The 18,741-nt window shown below is 45.2% G+C and overlaps 1 pseudogene; it reads left to right on the top strand.

Moving 5' to 3' along the window:
* The first annotated feature begins 4,125 nt into the window (after positions 1-4,125).
* On the top strand, positions 4,126-4,806 carry LOC103675876 (annotated as a pseudogene).
* Positions 4,807-18,741: the final 13,935 nt, after the last annotated feature.

Here is an 18,741-nt window from a genome sequence, read left to right as displayed (position 1 = left end):
TTCCTTTTCAGGCCTGCCCTGCAGTGCTCCCTGGCAGTGAACAGGGCAAAGAGCATTTCTCACCGAATACTCAGTGACGGGCTGTCCGTCTTTCACTGGGGGGTCAGATCAGGGGACCAGCCTTGTCTTGGTCATGTCTGTGCTTCCCTCTCGGTCTACTTGTACACATGCTCTTTGAAAACCACAAAGACCACGGAGGGATGAACAGCTCAGCCCAGTAAGCGACCCTGGCACCAAGGGACGAGACAGCCACCAGCGCCGGCCTCCCTCCGTCTTTGCCCTGCTGCAGGGGAGCAGGGCGCACTCGGGAAGCTCTGGGGGTGCACAGGAGTGCCTTGCTCACTGCAGAAGATGGGGGCTAGTTCTGGAGGCTGCTCTGTTCTTAAATCGCCCATGGACGGGCTGCAGCCTGTCGTACCCAGACTCGCGCCAGGCTCGCTCCCCAGGACGCAGCCCTTGCTGCCCGAGTGTGGGCAACTGAGGCCGCAGTAATTTGAAGATGCCATGACGGGTCCCACAGCAGCCCCTGGGATCAGCGAGTCCCGTGGAGAGACTTGGTCGTGGCCTGACTTCTGTGGCTGAGGGGGGAGAAGGCTTACAGCGGGCCCAGTTCGGTCCGTGCTTCCCCGGTTATTAGCACATACCGCACATAGGTACTGCAGAGACAAGGGCCAAGGTTTGTCTTTTGGGAGCTCAGGCTAAATGGGCACGTGGATGAAAAGGTAACACGAGAGGAGCTTGCGGGAGAGCTCCCGAGGGTTTCTGAGGAGTTTTCGTTTCACCGCTGCTTATCAAGGCGGCGTCTAATAATACAGGGAGAGCGGCTATAAAACCGTAAACTGCTTGAGCTGTGACGGTGCCGAAGCCCAGGGCGGCCCGGGGTGAGTGTGAGAGAGAAGGGCATCCTCCCTGCCACGTTCCCTGCTGCCTCTGGGAAGGCGGGGGGCTTGGGAGACGGGCGGGGACAGGAAAGGGGTTAGAGCAGAAGCCTCGCAAGCTTGCAGCCTTGTTAAGACTCAAAGGTCCCGATCAAGGAACCCGGAAGCGGGGTGGTGTTGGATGAAGCGCGGGCTGCGGCGGAACACCGAATACCGGCTTTGACGGGGACTCCAGGGCGGTCTCCGGAGCCCAGACACCCAACCTGTACCACCGGTTTCTCTTGATGGCTTTTGTCACAGCACCACCTGCTGGTGAGATCAGACTTAGTTCTTTATCTTTCTCCTTCCCCATTCTTCCAGAAGACCCGAAGTTACTTCTCATTTTCCTACACCCCGACAGAAAGCAACCCCAAGCACTATTAAATAGGCAGAGAAGCTACATTAAATCACGTGACTGCGCCAGTGCAGGCGGGCCTGGAACGGTGGGAAACGGACACGCGGGCGATCGAGAGGTGTAGCCGGAACACCCGCGTTAATCCGGGCGAGGGGAGAGTCAGGCTCCAACATCTATCAATTCCCCATTCCCCAGGATGAAAGAAATAAAAATCCATAATACGTGTCCTATCTTAAAGGACGGCATCTGAGAATCCGCTCACTGCGGGCACCGCAGGTGGGGAGAGAAAGGCCTGGTCCCATTTGTGTTCACGCCCACGTGAGCACTCATCCGAAGACCCCATGAATTCACCCCCTCTCCACCTCCAGAGAGAAATTCTGTTAAGGGGGGGGGGGGTCTGCCCTACCTGCCTCGCCAGTGATCGAACCAGGTAATGTATGTGGAGCACTTTGTAGAGAGGAAAGCCTTATGTAAGCAGAAATATTGTCATGGTCGTAAGGGAACTAGCAGCCATCAGACAGAAGATAATTGGGAACACAGCAAAAGTCCCTTTTTAAATTAAGAACTCTCAGAGGAACAGCTGTTGGGATCGTTACAGGTGGCGGAGATGAGGTAATGGTGGAGAAACTAGGCTTCTCTCCTTTCTTGCTGCTGAGTTTCCTTTCTTTTTGTTCATCCTCCAACATGAGTTGTCTGCAAATTAATCAAGGCAAACAATTTCACTTTTGTCATTCACCTATCAGGAACTTGTTCGTACTGCTGTGAATTTGAAAGACGATTCTTTCAAAAGGTTGCTCCCCCAGCCCACGCCACACCGAAATTACAACCAAATCCGGACGGACTACTCCCATGGTCATCCCTCGATTTCTAAAGAGGTGGAAGTAAAACTGGCTTTAAACTGAAATTATAATGACTTTCCAGTCATTACTATTATGTGGGTCTTATTCCAAAAACCATACTTTGCTCTAAATACTTGTCTTATCTATTGAAAAAAGCTAAAATGACAGCAAAAATCATTTTCCCAAATGTTGCACCCCCAGATGCTGACTTTGAGAACTCGTTTATAGGTCATTTGCTTTTCTGGGTCTTTAGGAAAACTACTCCACCATTAACCTTTGAAGGTCCTTAGATCAGATTTTCATTTAATAGAAAGCGTGCTGCCAGCCGGCAATAAATCCTGCACACGAAGTAAACTCTTCTCTGTGGCCTAGAATACATTTGAAGAATTACTTGAATATTCCCTGTGCTAGAACCTTTCAGTAGGTTAAAAATAGCTCAAGATCTCTGGTCCAACCTGGCGACATAGGAAGACCCCGAACTCCCCTCCTGCACGCAGGTGCCCAATCTACAGCGTGGACAGAGCAATCTCTCCGGAAGAGCTGAGGGCTGACCGAGCAGCGTCTGCGAGAGACAGACAGACAGACAGACACACACACACCGACCACAGGAGGAACAGCAGGAGAGACTGGACGAAGGCAACCTGGGCCGATGCTGGGAGTGCGGTGGGGATACTCCCGAGGGACCGGGACCAGACCCGGCTGCTGTGAGCACAGAAGAAAAGCCACAGTTTAAAGGGGCAATGAAAATAGAGGGGAGCCAGGCCCAGAAGCCCGGCAAACAGCCTCCAGGGCAGAGGGGCTGGCGAGGCCGTTTCCCGTCCGCTTCCACCTTTCTAGTTACCCTCGCTGGCCTGTCACCTCCGTGAGCCATGGGTTCCTAGCCTCCCCCGGGTCCACTGCCCCACCAAGAGGGCCCCAGATGGCCCACCCCTCCCTGCTCAGCATGCAGGTGTGACACGGGCACGGAGCACACTGCGACACTGCGGTCCCGTGCACCTCGTGCTCAGAGCACTCCGGGAACCACTGGTCCCGCCCACCTCCGCCCCAGACACCCTGCCAGGGCAGCCCCTGCACCCAGCGTCCAGCCGCCCAGCCCACGCACCCCCGCCTGCAGAGCCCTGGGGGCCACACAAGGCTGGTGGCAGCCAGGACCCCCTCGGTGTGGAAAGCCCTGCCCCTGCCCCAGCCCACGCCAGCCTCCATTCCAGCCACACCACCAGACTCGCCCCCGAACAGCGTGCTCCAAGACCCCCAGCCCACGACGTCAACAGCTCCAGCCACAGTCCCCGGGCACACACGGTCTACACAGGGGCCACCACACACACAAGATCAGTCCTTCAAGATGAAGTAGCTGTTCCACACAAGTCATAGACACCTACACAGAAAGTCACGCAAAATGAGACTGAAAAATACGCTCCGAACAAAAGGAGACAAAACCTTAGAAAAAAGAGCTAAATGAAAGGCAGATAATCTACTGGGTAAAGAATTCAAAGTAACGTTCATAAAAATGCCCACCGGGATGGAGAGAAGAGTGGATGAACTCAGTGAGAACTTCAACAAAGTGATAGAAAATATAAAAAAATACTAGTCGGGCTTGAAAAAAAAGAGTAACAAATGAAAAATACACTCAAGGGAATCAACAGATTAGAAAATGCAGAAGAATGGATCAACAATCTGGAAGACGGTGGCGGAAGAAAGCACCTAAGCTGAACAGAAGAGCAAAAATTTAAATGCGACTAGGTTAAGGGACCTCGTGTGCAGTATAAAGTGAGCAAACATTCACATTACAGGAAACCCAGAAGGAGAAGAGGGAGAGAAAGGGGCAGAACAATTATTTGAAGCATAATAGCTGAAAACTTCCCTAAACTGGGGAAGGAAAGAGACATTTGGGTTCAAGAAACACAGTTTCAAACAGATGAACCCAAGGAAGTTCACACCATGACACAGACTAATTAAAATGTCAAAGATAAAGAGAATTTTAAAAGCAGCAAGAGAAGAGACATGGCTGGTGATGTCAGACACGCCAGAGGGATGGATGGAACTGTTGCCGAGTTTATCAAGAGAACCATCTCGAAAATCCCAGTGACTGAAATGACGACAGTCCTCCAAGCCTGGGATTTTTTTGTCTGAAAAATCAAGAGCAGACCATCAACTTCTGGCAGAGCAAGGAATCTCGTGCTCAGGCCGTGGTTCTGCTGTGAGGAGAAGTGGGCCAGCCTCCATGACGCAGCCCTGTGAGAGACAGCCTTTCTACCCCGCTTCATCACACCAGGAAGTTGGGGATGTTTTTCAGATGAGTCAAGGACCAGGTAAAGACCTTGACCTTTTTGATATGGAACAATTCAAAAGTTCATTCGAGGAATTTCTTCAGAGATTTTTAGAAAACATGGCGGTCCACTTCAGGGACACTGAGGAAGGCAGTGCGGACTCGAACTGCCTGGGGAATCCAGTATAGAAAGCCAAACCAGCACCAACCTGCTTATGGGGTGCATTATTCCCAGACCCCCCACACCACACTTCCTCCTGCCAGCCAAAGAGCAGTTCGCCCCTCTGGGTCGGCCATGGACAGTTGCTAGCAAGCACCGTAAGATTGTGAAAATGGGGACCTCAGAAGCTGATATCTGGACTCTCTTAAGGCCACTGTTTTTATTTTTTTAAATACTTATTTGAGAGAGAGCACGAGCAGGGGGAGGCACAGAGGGAGACAGAGAGAGAGAGAGAATCTCAAGCAGGGTTCCTGCCGAGCATGGAGCCTGATGGGGGCTCGATCCCATCCCCCTGAGACCATGACCTGAGCCCAAGTTAAGAGTCAGCAGCTCAACCGACTGAGCCACCCAGATGCCCCAAGGCTATTGTTTTTAAACAGTATAATCAGACCTTTGAAACTCGGAGCTCTACTACACCCCGAACCGTAGAGCTGGAGATACACATGGATTCAAGGATCATTCATGAAAACAGACTAGAAAGAGAGAGTCCAGGGAGTCACTGAAGAAACCTTCCTCAACCAAGACTAGAATTTGCACAACGTAAGCTTGAAACAAAATACAGAAGTGACTTAAATGGAGACAACTTGGCTGAGGGAAAGGAGCCCCTCTGATGCCCAATAGCGTTCTCTAGCCTGCATCTTCCTGAAGCGCTGAAATCCTTGGCCCAGCTGGTACGCAGGGGCGTCACTCCCTCCTCCCTCACTGCAGACCCCATAAGGGAATGAATGGTTTTAAAATTAGAATAAGATGAAGGTGGTTTTATAAGCACAGCTTATACGCATATGGGTTTCAGTTCGCCGCAATCTAGATGGCTTCTGTTTATAAACTTGTGTTTTAGAAATTAGTTCTTGATATTGACAGTTGAGAAACGTTCAATATAATTGTTGGGATGGACTCTTTCCTCTTCCACTGGGCACCCCTCTCCCCCATATTCTGCAAAGCATAGCAACTGTGTTAGGTTGTTATACATGAATTTCGTGGCAACCACAAACTGAAAACCTGTAATAGATACACACAGATTATGGGAAAGAAAGCCAACAATGACAGTAAAGACAGTCACAAGGAAAGAGTAAAAGAAGAAGAAAGGAACAGAGAAGAACCTGAAAGACAACAAGAAAACAACAAAATGGCAAGATACACATACCTACCAATAATTAGGATGTAAATGGCCTAAATGTTCCAGTAAAAGACGTGGGTGTCTGAATGGATAAAAAAGGAAGATGCATCTCTGGGCTACTTAGAAGAGACTCACTTCAGACCTAAAGACACATAGAGACTGAAAGTAAAGAGGGAAAAAGATATTCTATGCACTTGAGGGGGGAAAATGGGGTAGCAATACATATCTGATAAAGAATTGAAGTAACAAGAGACAAAGTGGGGCACTACAAAATAAAAGGATCGATCCAACTAGAGGATATAACAACAAATATCTATGAACCCAACATTGGAGCACTTCCAACAAAGAAAATGTTAACAGATAAAAAGGGAGACATTGACAGTAATATGTAAGAGTAAAGGACTTTAACATCCCAGGACATCAATCACAGATCATCCAGAAAGTCAATAACGAATCCGTGTCCTGGGAGGGCGCCTTAAACCAGGCGGACTTACCGGACGTATTAAAACGTCTCAACCAAAACAACAGGACACACGTTCAAGTGCACATGGAACATCCTCCGGCAGAGCTCGCTTGTTCGGCCACAACACACAGCTCGAGAAGTTTAAGATTTAAATCATATTAAGCATCTTTTCTGAACACCTTGGAGGAAACTAGAAATCAATTACAAGAAAAAAAAAAACTGGAAAACCACAAATGTGGAGCGAAACAACCAAAGGGTCAATGAAGAAACCAAATAGGAAATTAGAAAATACATGGAGATAAATGAAAATGAAAACACAACCCAAAATCTTTGGGATGCAGCAAAAGCAGTTCTAAGGGGGAAATTTATACCAATACAGGTGTATTTGAAGAAAAAAGAAAAATCTCAAACAATCTAAACTTACACCTAGAAAAAGAACTAGAAAAAGGACAAAGTCCAAAGTTAGAAGGAAGAAAATAATAAAGATCAGAGCAGAAATTAAATAAAAGAGACTAAAAAGCAAAAACAATAGAAAAGATCACCAGAACCAAGAGCTGGCTCTTTAGAAAGATAAAATTGTTAGCCAGACCCACCACGGGGAAAAAAAAAAAAAAAAAAAAAAAAAAGAACCCGGGGAAAAAAAAAAAAAAAAAAAAAAAAAAGGACACAAAATCAGAAATCCAAGAGAAGTAACAACCAACACCGCAGAAATACAAAGAACTACAAAAGACTACTACGAAAAATTACATATCAACAAATTGGACAACCCAAAAGAAATGGATACATTCCTAGAAACATACAATCTTCCAAAAAAGAATCAGGAAAAATAGAAAATCTGAACAGAATGATTACATCATGAAATTGAATCGGTAATCAAATATCCCCCAATAAATGAAAGAGCATTCACAGTTGAATTCTACCAAACATTTAAAGAAGAGTTAATACCTATTCTTCTCAAACTATTCCAAAAATTAGAAGAGGAAAGAAAGCTTCCAAATACATTCTACAAGGTTAGCATTATCCCCATACCAAAACCAAAGACACTACAAAAAAGGGAAAACAATAGGCCAATATCCCTGATGAACATCAATTCAAAAATCCTTAACAAAATATTAGCAAACCACAGTCACCAATACATTAAAAAGATCATTCACCACAGTCGATGGCGTTTACTCCGAAGATCCAAGAATGGTTCAATAGCCACAAAAATCAATGTGATAGACCATGTTAACAAACTGAAAGATGAAAACTATGTGACCATCTCAATAGATGCTGAAAAAGCATTTGACAAAATTCAACATCCATTCAGGATAAAAATTCTCAACAAAGGTCAAAAGTGACAAACCCCAAAGCTAATATACTCTATGAAGAAAAACAGGGCTTTTCTTCTAAGATCAGAAACGATAACGTCCACTCTTGTCACTATGGAAGTCCTAGCCATAGCGATCAGACAAGGAAATAAAAGGCATCCAAATCGGGAAGAAGTAAAACTATTTGCGGATGACATGATACTATATATGGAAAACCCTAAATATGCCATCAAAAAACTATGAAAACTGATAAACGAATGAAGTTACAGGAAACAACCACGATCCACAGGAATCCATTGCATTCCTATATACTAATAATGAAGCAGCAGAAAGCGAAATTAAGAAAACAATCCCATTTATAACTGCACCAAAAACAATAAAATACATTAGGAATAAACTTAACCAAAGAGGTGAAAGACCTGTACTCTGAAACCTATAAAGCACTGATGAAAAATTCAAGACAACGCAAATGGAAAGACATTCCATACTCATGGATTAGAAGAATAAATATTGTTAAAATGTCTATACTGTCCAAAGAAATTTACATATTTAGTGCAATCCCTATCAAAACACCAACTGCATTTTTCACAGAACTACAAAAGACAATCCTAAAACATGTATGGAACCACAAAGGATTGCAAATAACCAATGAAAACTTGAAAAAGAAAAACAAAACTGGAGGGGCGCCTGGGTGGCTCAGTCGTTGAGCGTCTGCCTTCGGCTCAGGGCGTGATCCAGGTGCGCTGGGATCGAGCCCCACATCAGGCTCCTCCGCTATGAGCCTGCTTCTTCCTCTCCCACTCCCCCTGCTTGTGTTCCCTCTCTTGCTGGCTGTCTCTCTCTCTCTGTCGAATAAATAAATAAAATATTAAAAAAAAAAAAAGAAAAACAAAACTGGAGGTATCACAATTGCAGATTTAAAGTTATACTACAAAGTAGTAGTAATTCACAGTATGATACTAACATAAAAATAAACACATAGATCAATAGAACAGAATAGGAAACCCAGAAATAAATCCACAATTATATGGTCAATTAATATTCAACAAAGGAGGAATGAATATCCAACGAGAAACAGTCTCTTTAACAAATGGTGTTGGGAAAACCAGATGACCACATGCAAAAGAATGAAACTGGACCTCTTTCGCCACACACGAAAATAAACTGGATTAAAGACCTAAATGTGAGACCTTCTGAAATCCATAAAAATTGTTGAAGAGAACACAGAGCGACATCGGCCATAGCAACATTTTTCTAGATATATCTCCTGAGGCAAAGGAGATATAAGTAAAAATAAACTATTGGGACTACATCACGATAAAAAGCTTCTGCACATCAAAGGAAACAATCAGCTAAAAGGCAACCTACTGAATGGAAGAAGATATTTGTAAATGACATATCTGATAAAGGGTTAGTGTCCAAAATATGTGAAGAACTGATACAATTCAACACCCAAAACCACATAATCCAATTAAAAATGAGCAGAAGAGGGGCGCCGGGATAGCTCGTTTGTTGGGTGGCTGGCTCCTGGTTTCAGCTCAGGTCATGATCTCACCGGTCGTGAGATCAAAACTCACGTTGGGCTCCATGCTCAGCAGCGAGTCTGTTTTGAATTCTTGCCATCTGCCCCTCCCCCCACTCTAAAATAAATCCATCTTTTTTTTTTTTAATGAGAAGACATGAACAGACATTTCTCCAAAGAAGACATCCAGATGGCCAACAGTCACATGAAAAGATGTTCAGCGTCACTCAATCAGGGAAATGCAAATACAAACACAAGGAGATAACCACCTCACACCTGTCAGAATGGCTAAAATCAAAAACACGAGAAACAGCAAGTGTTGGTGAGGATGTGGAGAAAAAAGAACGCTCTGGCACCGTTGGTGGGAATGCAAACTGGTGCAGCCAACATAGAGTTTCCTCGAAAAGTCAAAAATAGAGCTACCCTATGACCCAGTAATGGCACTACTGAGCATTTACCCCCAAAATATAAAAACACGAATACAAAGGGACACATGCACCCCTAGGCTTTTTTGCAGTATTGTTTACAAAGCCAAACTATGGAAGCAGCCCAAGTGTCCATCAATTGCTGACTGGATAAAGAAGATGTGGTGTGTGTATACACTATGGAATATTATCCATCCATCAAAAAGAAGGAAATGTTGCCTTTGCAACAACATGGATGGAGCTAGAGAGTGTAATGCTAGTGAAATAAGTCAGTCAGAGAAAGACAGATACCGTATGATTTCACTCATATGTGGAATTTAAGGAACAAAACAAATGGGCCAAGAAAGAGAGAGAGAGAAGCCAAGAAACAGACTCCTGCCTATAGAGAACACACTGGTGGTTACCAGAAGGGAAGTGGGTGGGGAAATGGGGGAACTAGGGGATGGGGATTAGAGAGTACACTTAGCGTGATGAAAAAACAAAGTGGGAACTCAAGGGGGAAAAAATTACAGTGTGGTGACCATAATTTAAAAAAAAATTGCTCATTGAAACGAGTCCCATCCCTGCCTACCCCAGGTACAATCCGCCGAGCTTTTTCCCCCGAGGAGCTTGAAGCCACCGCGTCTCACAGGTAAGTCCCATAGGATTTTTTCCTAGAAACTTCGTTAGGCATGCGTCATAATCCTGTGTCCATATAACTTGCATATAATTTTCATGCAAACACTGTTAGGAGTCCTCTACTTTTCCAACTGAAATTTCATCGTGCTATTCCTTGGATTACAACGCATGGGGTTTTGTCCTCGTTCCCTCTCCATGAGCGGCACCTGCTCTAAGGATGAGACCGCGCATGTTGGGGAAAGAAAGGGCAGCGAGCAGAAGAAACTGGGCACACGGGTGAGCGGAGGCTGCCTTTCGTCTCCGTGTCAGTGGAGTCCGAGCTTCCTAGGGCGGCAGCGGGCGCAAGAGCGCACCGAACGCCGCTTCCAGGCAGAATCCTGTTTCTCTGCCGAGGGCTTTTTTTTTTTTTTTCCTTCCTGCTGGGGCTGCAGAGGTGAAGGCTCCTTGCCCCCTCCTAAGCTGGTGAGCGCCGGCATGAGCAAGCTGAGCGCCCCTCTGCGCAGAAGGGCTGGGGAGCGGAGAGCCGTGAGAGGGCCCCAGGAGGGCGAGCGACCACGTGTTAGAGCCCCACCGGCTACCGCAGGGATGACAGTCCCCAGAATGCAGTGGGGCAGGGGCGACACCCGCCCCCGCCTGAGATCACACAGGGTCAACCCCAAGTTCGAAATTCCCTGTGAGCCCCAGCCCTGCAGCGTGGTCGCGGGGAGCCAGCGGGGGCTCCTCCTGCCCGCCCGTGGCCTCCGGACTCCTGTCTGCGACTTACCTGAGGGGTAATGCGGCTGTGCCGCCTCCCGTGAACCAACCTGGGAGAAGGACCCGCGTCCCGCGTCCCCGCCCGGATCAGCGTCATCCCCGCAACGGCTGCTTCACGCCGGGAGGCGACCGGAGACCGGGAGACCGGGAGACCCAGCCTCTGCCGAGTGCGCGAGGCGCCAGGAGTCAAGGGCGAGGAAGACGGGCGCTGGGTCTGCATTTCCAGAGCTCTTGAAGACTCAGACCCTCAGGGCATGAGGCAACCGAAGGACAAATGCCCTTTGCTCGGCCCACTCAACACCACTCACACCATTTTCCCGCCGGTTTTCTCCGGTAGGCAGGGTTTTCTTGGAGCAAGTTGGCCTTCCGCACCCTGGAGATGTGCACGGCTGCGCCGGCCGCCAGCACACCCACCCAGCGCGCCTCTAGCTCACCCGCGGTCCTTCTCTGCAGCCCATCCCCAGGACCGCACCCCAGACCCACACACCCCTCCTTAAAGCAACGAGTTTGCATGCCGCGCCCCCATGCCTACACGCTGAGGCTGGGCCATACTCCCGTCAGCGGTGGAGGCAGAAGACCTCGGCATCCTGGGCTGAAGATGGGAGGGAGGTTTGAACAAATCCTTAGAGGGGTCTCCACATGCCCCCCAGGCCGGGCATGCCTCTCGACCGCCACTAAAAATTGCCACCTTGTTACTTGAGCTATGCTTTTGCTAGACGCCTCCCTAAGATCTCAAGGCACATGACCTTGAGGTCTGTCCAGTGCGCTACCTTTTTTGCATCGTCCTGGGCTGTGGAACAAGAAGGGCCCCGGTTCACGCGGATGGCCACACCCTTCTGTGCAATTCCAGCCCGCCGAGCTCACAGCTGCCCGGCCACCCCACATCCCTGCAGCATGGGTCTTAGACTCAAATCATGGTCCCGGGCCCCTCCATTCCCTGCGTGTCCTCCCCAGTTAGCTAACTCCAGCCCTTTCCGTCTCTGCTGCCAGCCTCCTGACCCAGAGACTCGGCTGCCCCTACCCTGCTGCTCTGCAACTTCACCTCTTGGGTTCTCCTCTCAGGCTCTTTCCCGGCCCTTCTCCCAACCCTTTAGTGTGTGCAGGCCTCTCCCCTGCTCCTGAGTGTGTGGTCGGCTTTCCTCTCTCCTTGCCCTAGATCCTGGACTCTGTCCCTTGCCCCACCAGCCCGGGATGCCCTCCCTTCCCAGCCATCTAGTGTCACACCTGGGGGTAACTTAGCGGGGTCACCAGTGGCCTCAGGACAGACTTCCAGTGACAGTGGCAGGTGAGAGCCTTCCATGGCACCTGCTGCACACAGCTGATCATTCCCCGATCAAACACTCTTTTTTTTGCCCCCCTCCTCCATCACTCTTGATTTTCCTTCGAACTGGCTTCAAACTGTTGCTTCTCTGCCACATTATACAGGATGTTCTGCGGGAACCTAAGAGTTTGGCCCCATGCTCCTCCTTCGCCTCTTGCTCGCACTCCGCTCTGGCCCCGAGGGCAGGCCTGGTGTCCTCATGTCCACCTCTGCCTCCTGGACACCTGCCTCCCTGGACCCCCGCACCAGGAACCCAATGTGCCCCAAAGCGGCACCTCCTGGAAGCCCGACAGTGGCAGAAGCTGGCATATGTCCCCAAGGCCTGTCACCTCTACTTCCCAAACCCTCCTGACTAGAGAGACATTGAATAAAAAATTTTTTAAATGAAGACAATTAGTTCAGATGTTAAAAAAGGGGGAATATAAAGGAAATAGAAGTGGGCAAAGGAATAAAGAATATTTGACCTAAGATTTGATTAAAAAGAAGTTAAGGAGTTCTGGTCCAATGGCAACGTGGGAAGACCCTGAACTCCGCTCCTCCCTTGACATAGCGTATGTGTGGCTATTGATAGGGCCATTCCCCCTGAAGAGCTGAGGGCTAGCGGTTGCTGCACAAAGATAAAACGGACCACGTAGCATACAGCAGGTGAGATAAAGACGCCCTAATGAAGGGACCCTCTGCCTCCCATCTTGTGAACTGCAGGGGGAAGGGATCCTACGGAGGGTCTGTGAGCAGCTGCAACAGCTGTGGGGCAGAAAAAAGGCCTCATGTTAAAAGTACAACCAAAATATAAAGCAACCACACCTATAACCCGGCTAAACACTGGGAGGGATACTGGAATGCTCTCCAGGTCAGAGGGGCTGGGAAGCATCCTGGCTACCACCTTGACAGTGTAGACAAGAGCAGGATCTGGGTGCCATATGTCGCCTGGGTGCCTCTGTGAGCCCCCAGCCCACTCCCGCCCTAGATTCCCTGGGACACAGAAAAACAGGTGCAGTTTAAAAGAGCAACTAGAATAGAAAAGATGCAGACATAGAACTCTGCCAAACGGCAGGGGAGCTGCTGGAACTCTTCAGGTCCAAGGGGCTGGCAAGCAACAGGATCTACATTCCCCCCTCCACCTTCATAGGGCAGACAGGAGCAAGGTTTGTGCACCCCAGCTGGTCTGCTGTGTCAGTAAATACTGGGACCCTAGCCCACATCAGCCACAGCTGTTCAACCAGGGCAGTCCCAGGATGGCTCACACGGGGACACCACTGGTGAGCAATCACTACAGCACCAATGGATCTTACCAAGACGATACAGGTGCAAAGAACCCCAGAATTTTCCAAGCCTGATCACGTTGACTCCAGGTGCCCTGGCAAGGCATCCGTTGTGTAACCATCCCAGAAACCTTGACTTGAACCCACTTTAGCTCCAGATGTCCTGCCAGGTCAACCTCTGGTCGGCCTCCCCAGCTTGCACCCACCAAAGCTTCAGCTGTCTGGCCATGGCACTCTTTGAGAGGAGAGCCACAGAACCACTCTGGCCCTGGTCCACATCAGCTCCTGCCCATTCCACCTGGTCAGCCCCAGCATGGAGTGCCTGAGGACACCTGGCCCATGACAGCCACAGCTCCAGACAGCAAAATTCACCAGGCACACAGTCTACACAGGTAATACTGATATACAAGTCATTCCTTCAGGCTAAGAAATAGCTGTTCTGCCTAATTCATAGAAAAGCACAAAGTTAAACAAAATGAAGAAACAGAGGAATGTGTTCGAAATGAAATACCGAGACAAATCTCAGAAAGAGAGGAAAGAAAAGAAAGAAATACCTATCAGGTAGATTGCTTATCTCCATTTCATTTAAAGAGTTCAAATTAATGTTCATAAGGCTCACAGGACTGGAGAGAAAAGTGGATGAATTCAGTGAGAACTTCAACACACAGATGAAAAATCTAAAAATAACCAGAGTTAAAGAATATGATAACTGACATGAAAAATACGCTAAAGGGAATCAACAGTATTAGAGGGTATAAAAGATCAGTGATCTGGAAGACATGGTGGTAGAAAGCATCCAAGCTGAACAGCAAAAAGAAAAAAGAATTTCAAAAAGGAGGACAGGTTAAGGGCTCTCTTGGACAACATCAAGCGAATGAACATTTGCAGTATAGGGGTCCCAGAGGAAGAGAGGGAGAAAGGGACAGGAAAATTATTTGTAGATATAATAGCTGAAAATGTCACCAACCTGGGGAAAGAAACCGACATCCAGCTTAAGGAAACAGTTTCTAACAAGACGAACCAAAGGGGGTACACCCCCTGGTGCATAAAAATTAAAATGTTAAGGGTTAAAAAGATAAGGAGAATTTTTAAAGCAGCAAGAGAAGGAACTAGTTACATACGAGGAAAATGCTATAAGGTTATCAGCTGATTTTTCAGCAGAAACATTGACTATATCATGCTTGTCCTTTCTGGCCTCCAAAGTGCTCCATGGAAAAAAATGTAAAACCAAAAATGCTCTACCAGGCAAGGTTATCATTCAAATTGAAGGAGAGAGAAAGAGTTTCCCAGGCAAACACATGTTAGAAGAGTTCATCACCACTAAACCAGCCTTACAAGAAGTGTTAAAGGGAATTAAGAGGAAAAGAGAAGGCCATAAATTATAAAAGGAAAACATTCCACAAGGGATTGCAAACATACAGTAAAGGTGGGAGTATAATCACTTATGAAGCTAGCACGAAGATGAAAAGACAAAAGTAGTAAAATCAACTATCTAAAAAAATTAGATAAGGGGACTCACTAAAAACTTTGTAAAATATGACAACATATAGATAAAATGTGGAGGGTGGGAGTAAAAATTAAGGTCTTCGAACTTAAGTGACCATTAACTTGATATAGACTGCTATCTGTTTCGGATGTTATAGATGAACCCCATGCTAACCATGAGCCAAAAAACACAATAATAGATACAAGAAAAATAAAGAAAGCCCAGCATACCATTAAAGGAAGTCATTAATCACAAGGAAAGAGAACAAGAGAAGAGAGAACTACAAAAACAGCCAAAAAACAATGAACAAAATGGCAAGAAGTACACACCTATTAATAATTAGATTAGGTATAAATGGTCTAAGTGCTTCAATAAAAGACATGGGGTGTTTGAGTAGATGAAAACCCATTTATAGGCTGCCTAGAAAGGCTCCCTTCAGACCTAAAGACACATACAGGCTGAAAGCAAAGAGATGAAAAAGATACTCCATGTATATGGAATCAAAGATGACTGGGCTAGCAATACTTAGATTTGACAAAATAGAGTTTAAAAAATAACTGTATCAAGAGACAAATAAGGGCATTACATAGTGATAAAGAGGTCAATCCAACAAGAGGATTTAATAATTGTAAATATCTAGGCACACAACATTGGAACACCTAAACATAAAATATTAACAGACATAAAGGGAGAAATTAACAGTAATACAATAGTAGTAGGGGATTTTAATACCACACTTTCATCAATGGCGAGATCATTCAGGCAGAAAAATCAATAAGGAAACAGCATCCTTGAATGACACATTAGACCAGAGGACTAACAGATTTAGAAAACATTCTATCCAAGAACAGAATACACATTCTTTTCAAGTGCACATGGAACATTCTCCAGGATATACCATGTTAGGCCATGAAACAAATCCCAATAAATTTAAGATTAAAATTCTATCACACATCTTTTCTAACCACAACAGTATGAAACTTGATATTTATTACCAAAAAATTGGAAAAAGCACAAACACAGGGAGGCTTAATAACATGCTTCTAAAAAACCAATGGGTCAATGAAGAAATCAAAGAGGAAATTAAAAAAAAAAACCAAAACATGGAGAAAAAGGAAAATGAAAACACAACAACCAAAAGTCTTTGGGACACAGCAAAAGCTGTTCTAAGAGGAAAATTTATAGCAATATAGGCTACCTTAAGATAGAAGAAAAATCTCGAACAATGTATCTTATACCTATAGGAACTAGAAAAAGAAAAACAAAGCCTAAGTTAGTATAAGGAAGGCTATAATGAAGATCAGAGCAGAAATGGAGATAAAAAACAAACAGAAAAGAGAGAGGACACAAATAAGATCAGAAAAGAAAGAGAAGTCACAACACATTCCACAGAAATGCAAAGAACTATGAGAGACTGCTACAAAAAAATTATATGCCAACAAAATGGATACATTCCAAGAAATATACAATCTTCTAAAACTGAATCAGGAAAAAATAGAAAATCTGAATGGAACAATTACTAGCCACAAAAATGAGTTGGTAATTGAAAAACTCCCAACAAACAAAAGTCCAGGACCAGATAGATTCACAGGTGAATTCTACCCAACATTTAAAGAAGAGTTAATACCGATTGTCATCAAACTATTCCAAAATTTAGAAGGAAAGCTTCCAAATACATTCTAGGAGGCCAGCATTACCCTGAAGCCAAAGCCAGACAAAAACACTACAAAAAAAGAGAGGAAATGACAGGCCAATATCCCTGATGAACACATCAGTGCAAAAAACCTCAACAAAATATTAGCAAACTGCATTCAATCATACATTAAAAGGATCACTCACCATGATCAAGTGGGGTTTATTTGGGGGGATTCAAGGGTGGTTCAATATCTACAAATTAATGTGATACACATTATCAAACTGAAGGATGAAAGTTACATGCTCATCTCAACAGATGCAGAAAAAGCATTTGACAAAATTCAATGTCCATTCATGATAAAATCTCTCAACAAAGTAAGTTTAGAGGGAACATATCTCAGCATAATACAGGCCTTATGTGTCAAACCCACAGCTAACCTCAATAAGGGAAATTTGAGGGCTTTTCCTTTAAGATCCACAACAGGACAAAGATGTCTACTCTCACCGCTTTTATTCAACAGAGTACTGGAAATCCTAGCCACAGCAATCAGGCAAGAAATAAAAGGCATCTGAATTGCTAATAAAGAAGTAAAACTATATTTGTAGATGACACACTACATAAAGAAAATGCTAAAGACTTCACCAAAAAAAAAAAATTAGACGTAAAAAATGAATTCAGTAGTTTCAGGATGTAATATATGAAAGTCTGTTGCATTCCTAGAAGCTAACAACGAAGTAGCAGAAATAAAAATGAAGAAAACAATTCCATTTAGAATTGGCAATTCCATTTACAATTACACTAAAAAGAATAAAATACCTAGGAATAAACTTAACAAGGAGGTGAAAGACTGTACTCTGAAAACTATAAACATGGATAAGAAAAACTGAAGACAACACAAATAGTTCACAGACTGGAAGAACATTGTTAAAATGTCCACACTACCCAAAGTTACCTACAGATCCAATGCGATCCCTGTCAAAATACCAGTAATATTTTTCACAGAACTAGAACAAATAATCCAGAAGTTTGTATAGAACCATGGAAGAATTCAAAGAGCCAAAGCACTTTTAAGAAAGAACAAAGCTGGAGGGGTCACAATTCCAGATTTCAAGGTATATTACCAAACAGTACGGTAGTGGCACAAAAACAGACCTAATGATCAGTGGAATCGAATAGAGAGCCCAGAAAGAACCCCACACTTCTATGGCTAGTTCCTCTAGGACAAAGGAGACAAGGATATATGATGGGGAAAAGACAGTCTCTCCAAGAAACGGTGCTGGGAAAACTGGACAGCCACATGCAAAAGAATGAAACTGGACCACTTTCCTACACCATGCATGGAAGTAAACTCAAAATGGGTTGAAGACCTAAATGTGGGACCTGAAACCACAAACATCTAGAAGAAAACATAGGCAGTAATCTCTTTGACCTCAACCTTAGCAATATTCTTCTGGGTAGGACTCCTCAGGGAAGGAGAACAAAAGCAAAACTAAACTAACGGACTACACTAACATATCGCTTCCGCACAGCAAAGGAAACCATCAACAGAACAAGGCAACCTACCGAATGGGAGATTTTCAAATGAAATATTTAATAAAGGATTAACACCCTAAATATATAAAGAACTTACATAACTGAACATGAAAACCCAAATAATCCAATTGAAAATGGGTAAAGGGTCTGAATGGACTTTTTCCAAGACGACATACAGACGACCCAACAGACACATGAAACAATGCTCAACATCCTCAGGGAAATGCAGATCTAAACTGCAGCGAGATGCCACCTTACACCTGCCAGAACGGCTAGTATCAAAAAGACAAACATGCTTTGGACAGAATGTGCAGAAAAGGGAACCCTCCTGCACTGTCGGTGGGAATGTAAATTGAGGCAGCCACTGTCAAAAACACTATGGAGGTCTGCCCCATCACTGCCCATTAAAATAGCAATACCATGCAATCCAGTAATTCTACCACTGTTTACCCATAGAAAACGAAAAGTCTAATTTAAAAGATATATGCGCCCCTGTGTTTATTGCAGCATTATTAATAATAGCCAAGATATGGAAGCAACCTAAGTGCCCATGATAGGTGAATGGACAAAGAAGATATGGTTGAAGAATATTCCATTGTGTATACCACAAGAAAGAATGAAATCTTGCCTTTTGCAACATGGATGGACCCAGAGGGTATAATGTTGAGTGAAATAAATCAGAAAGACATATACGTATG

The sequence above is a fragment of the Ursus maritimus genome, unplaced genomic scaffold (genome assembly GCF_017311325.1).
Source record: "Ursus maritimus isolate PB19 unplaced genomic scaffold, ASM1731132v1 scaffold_18, whole genome shotgun sequence".
Lineage (NCBI taxonomy): Eukaryota > Metazoa > Chordata > Mammalia > Carnivora > Ursidae > Ursus > Ursus maritimus.
Note: the sequence above shows the minus strand (reverse complement) of the source record. Positions and strands in the feature narration are given on the sequence as shown.